A 4,951-nucleotide genomic window follows, 5' to 3' on the forward strand; every position below is an offset into this window, starting at 1 on the left:
CACCCTGTACATAATCATTTACAATGTGCACTTACATATCTGCATTGCTCATGTCCTTTCCATAAGAGTGGACATGTACACACTTCAATTCTGTCACTACAGGCAGAGATGTCTGCATTGCATGTGTCCTTACTATATGGAGGAATGCATTAAAAATCAATTATGCCTTCTGCAAGAGATTGGCTTCTTTCTTTTTGGAATTTTTAGTTTTGTTGATAAATTTTAATTAAAATTACTGTCTACAACACAACACACTCAATACACTTTTTATTCAGATGTCAATGGCATCTTTTTTTAGTTAATAAATGACATATCCCTATAACTCATGTGACCACTGACATTCGTGGGCACTCTAAAGAAGATTAAGTCAGAAATCCGTAACAACTTTGTTCCTAAAAGGGGAACACCGGAAAAGACTGGTGTTTACAGCTCCACAGAAGAGATGTCATTGCTCTCTCATGTTCCGAGGAAAGCTTTAATCCTCACCACCATTATGCATCATTCTGACAGCTTCAATCCTGAGAGCGGTAAATGACATTCTGTCGTATGAATAAAATGGAGAATGTACTTTATTTCCCAAATTTCAAAGAACATTCTCTGGTTCGCGTGAATAAAGCGACCCTGAAAATACACTCCAGCTTGAGTAAAAGGCTGCAAGAAGTTGCTCAAGTTGAAAAACATTCTCCAATTTAATATCAACAAAACCAGGGAAGTTTCTCACAAGTGAAGAACATTCTCTATTATCTGAATAAGGTCTGTAGCATACTTTGAGCTAAGTTCTTTCGAGGGTAATTATTCCGAAGGTTTTTTTAGCAAAAAAAGGGAGACTTATGTTGCTCTGAAGGCTAAAAAAGATATACATAGCCCAAAGAAATACTGAAGAGAAACAGTAGGATCTTATAGAGGTTTAAAGATGAAAGAATTATTTGGCTGGCAAATCACTTACTTCTCAAAAATCATGATAGAAGAAGCCAACGGCATTGCTGCATGGGCAACACTGGTTCCTGCCCGATCACTGAACTTATGCAACATTGAGCTTGGCTAGTACTTGAATGGGAAACTGTCCACAAGAAACCATAAACAGTACAAGAGGGGGTGTCCTTTCAAACGAAGCAAAAATGCAAACGTCTTTGTGCTATTTAGGAGACCCAGGTTTCCAGACTGGTGTAGGAACAGTCTTATGTATACACTAGAAAATTGCATCACTGACATTTTCAGTTGATGTTCATCATGTTACCCAAAAGCACACTTGTGGATACAATTTCCCCGAAACATAGGAGAACTAGGAACAGTAAAAGTTAAATGGCAATGAAGGTATCGGTCTCCATGCACAGTTAGGACCCTCAATTGCACGCACATACCAGTCGCGACACCTTCTGTACACGGAGATGAACATACACTCCTGGAAAATGAAAAACGAACACACTGACGCAAGTGAATGAGGCCTGTTATACTTGGACGGGACACTATGAGAGGGCAGTGCATGTGCTGATCAAACATACCACACTGTGGACACACCAGGAACTGCATTATCAGTCATAGAATGTTGCAAGCTGCAGAGCGGTTGTTCACCGCCAGAGCCAATGACAGCTAGTACACTGTGGCATACGGAGCTCCTTGTGTGTCTTCAACATTGTCAGCAGGTCGCAACAGTGTGTACATGAACCGTTTGTGCAAATGACGGAGTTTGAGCGGGGGTGCATAGTGGACCTGCAGGAGGTCTGATGAACACACCGCAAAACTGCGCAACACGTGCGGCGAGAGGTCTCCGCAGTGCATTGATATTGTCGCCAGTGGCCGGCAGAAGGTGCACACGACCGTCGACCCGGGTCTGGACAGCAGCGACGCACACATGCACACCAAGACTGTCGCATCTTACGAAGTGCCGTACAGGACCGCACCATCACTTCAAAACAAATTAAGGACACTGTTGCTCCAGGGGTATCATCGATTATTATTCACAACCATCTCTGTGAAACAGGGCTACGATCCCGTGTGCCATTGGGCATCTTCCGCTCATGCCCCAACATCAGTCAGCCCGCCTGCTGTGATGTCACGACAGGCGTTTATGGAATGACGAATGGAGGCGTGTCGTCTTCAGTGATGACAGTTGCTTCTGCCTTGTTGCCAATGATGGTCAAATGTGTGTGTGGCATAGTGCCGGCGAGCACAAAAATCCAGAGTTTGTACGACAGAGGCACACAAGACCAACACCCGGAATCATGGTGCGGGGAGCCATATCCTCCACTGGTGATAGTAGAGGGAACACTGAACAGTGAAACCATTAATCAACTGGTCTTGCTACCATTCATGCACCAACAAGGCGACATGCTTTTCCAACAGAACAATGCATGTCCACATGTCTTCCGTGCCACCCAATGTGCTCTTCAAGGCGTACGCCAACTACCCTGGCTAGCACGATTCCCATATCTGTCCCCCACTGAGCATGTTTGGGACCGAATGAAACGTCATCTTGCACCGTCTGCACGACTGGCACAGAATCTGTCCCAGCTGAGGCACCAGGTGGACACTGTATGGCAAGCCGTTCTTCAAGAACACATTCGGCACCTCTACTATTGTATTCATGGGAGAATTGCAGCCTGCATTGCTGCAAAAGGAGGGTATACACAATAGTAGGTATGGCTCTGTCTTTGTGACTGTGTGTTGTATACATCCCCAAGAGTGTGTCAATAAAATTTTCCTCTGCTGGGTCGACAAATTCATGGTGCTCTTTTCTCATTTTCCAGGAGTGTATTAACCGAAAGGACTTCCCCAGTATCAACATGCAGTCGACATGTGATTACACTGAAATGTTTACTAATGTTTATGCTTCATGGCCTGGGTCTTTACATGATCACAGGACACGAAGAAACCCTGATGTATGCCCGATACAAAGAGAGAACTGGTGTAATACTTTAATTTTTGGAGATGAAGGGTGTGGTACTGCACCATGGTTAACGACACCATTAAAGAATCCAGAAACACTTGAGAGGGCCCACAACAGGCTCAGCACGGCAGAGTGAAGCTGTTTTGAACAAATCTGTGGAGGAGATGATTATTTCATTAAAAAACTACAGTGACAGTGACACTTCAAGCATCTGTCATAGTGATGAGTGATGTCAGTGGTGTTTTTCCATTACCACCATAGAAATGAAGCGCAGGCAGATCACACTTCAAGTTTGCAGTTTACCACTTCAGTAGCAATGTAACAAAATTATACCATCATAAGATTTGAAATTTTGATTAGGCCTTATCAGTTAAGTAATTCCAAATGAAGTTCCTCTGAAGAATTCAGTCCGTATCACACAAAATAAATATTGCTGCAATACTGGGGTACAATTTTTTGTCACTTTTGTTCTGTAGCTTCAGTGACAGAAGACACCTTACACTCAGTTTGGGATGAATTTGGCTAACGGCTAGATGTCGTCCATGCAGCCAATGGAGAGCATATTGAACATTTATGATGGATTTTTATAAACTTCTGTCTTTTCTGAGTAATTTAGTATGCAATTTGTCAGTGTTAAGACCTCCTTCCTAATGAATAATTCTATTTAAAATCGGGTCATTCTTTTTGGGACACCCTGTATATCTTCACACCAGCTTTGGCACACAGCACTTTATTCACGCCAACACCAGTACATGGTGAATCGTAGGTTGTGAACTTTGTTCAAAATGGCACGGAGAGTACTATCTGATAGCGAAATAAGTGAATATTCAGGAAGAGGTTTTAGATGATATAGAGTGTGCAGAAGAGGATGAGGAATAAAATGGCATTTTTGAAGGTACATGAATTATTACTTATACATTACATGGTGTTGTTACAATTTACGCAAAAAAACTTACACCATGTTGTGCATTTTGTTAGGCTTTGCTGCAACCACACTGTCACGGGCTTTATTGTTCTTTTCAGTTGACGATTTGAACGAAAGTAGCTCGTCAGAAGGAGCTGGAAGCGTTGATGAATTTCAGTACGCATTGCTTGATGTTTCTGTTGCTGAAACTGACGTCTCGATTTTTTACTGCCTTTGCCTATCAACACAATGCTGAGGAAAATACTTTCAGACATCTATTCTGCAAGTTAGGTACTCGACTGTGCTAAAGTATTTCTAACAGACGAAGATATCAAAGACCTGAAGGCACGAACAAATCTATATGCAGCACAAACAATTTTAAAGAAAAACAGTAAAAATGAACTGGAACCTCGTTCGTGGAAGACAGTTACGTTGGATGAAATAAGGTGTTTCTTGTACATCGTCTTCCATATGTGCGTTTCCAGACGGTCAAGAATGGCAGATCACTGGTGCTCTAATCCAGTTGTAAGTTGCAATTTATGTCCGCATATAATGAATTGTTGGTGGTATAATCAGATACTGTCTTGCTTACACCTAACTGATAATCATAAGCAAAAAAAGCCAGGAGGAGGAGGATTTCATCCACTCTTGAAAATCCTTCCTTACTACAACAGGCTGAGGGAACGTTGTATTCAAGCATATCGTCTATCACAAAAACTTACAATAGATGAAGGTATATGCCCATTCTGAGGTTGTATAAGTTTTTGAGTGTACATACAGACCTCACAAGTACGGCTTGACACTCTACACTGTTGCAGACGCAAGCATTGGTTACGTCCTCAATTTTGACGTGTGTGCTGGGAAGCAGACGCTCGACAACGCGTCATTAGCAGTTGGTTTGGGGCTCCTGTCTGAAGACAATCTGTTGCATAAAGGCCACACTGTGTACTTAGACAGATTTTACTAGAGTCCAGATCTGTTTCAGCAGTTGGCTCAAGCAGGAACTGGTGCTGTAGGTACTGTGAGCAAGTCAAGGAGATCGATGCACTAAGATTTAGTAGCAACTGAACTACAGAAGGGAGAAATGACATACAGTCGTAGAGGTAATGTGTTGGCAATGAAATGGAAGAACAAGAGGGATGTCTATTCATTATCAACTA

The sequence above is a fragment of the Schistocerca gregaria genome, chromosome 10, assembly GCF_023897955.1.
Source record: "Schistocerca gregaria isolate iqSchGreg1 chromosome 10, iqSchGreg1.2, whole genome shotgun sequence".
Classification (NCBI taxonomy): domain Eukaryota; kingdom Metazoa; phylum Arthropoda; class Insecta; order Orthoptera; family Acrididae; genus Schistocerca; species Schistocerca gregaria.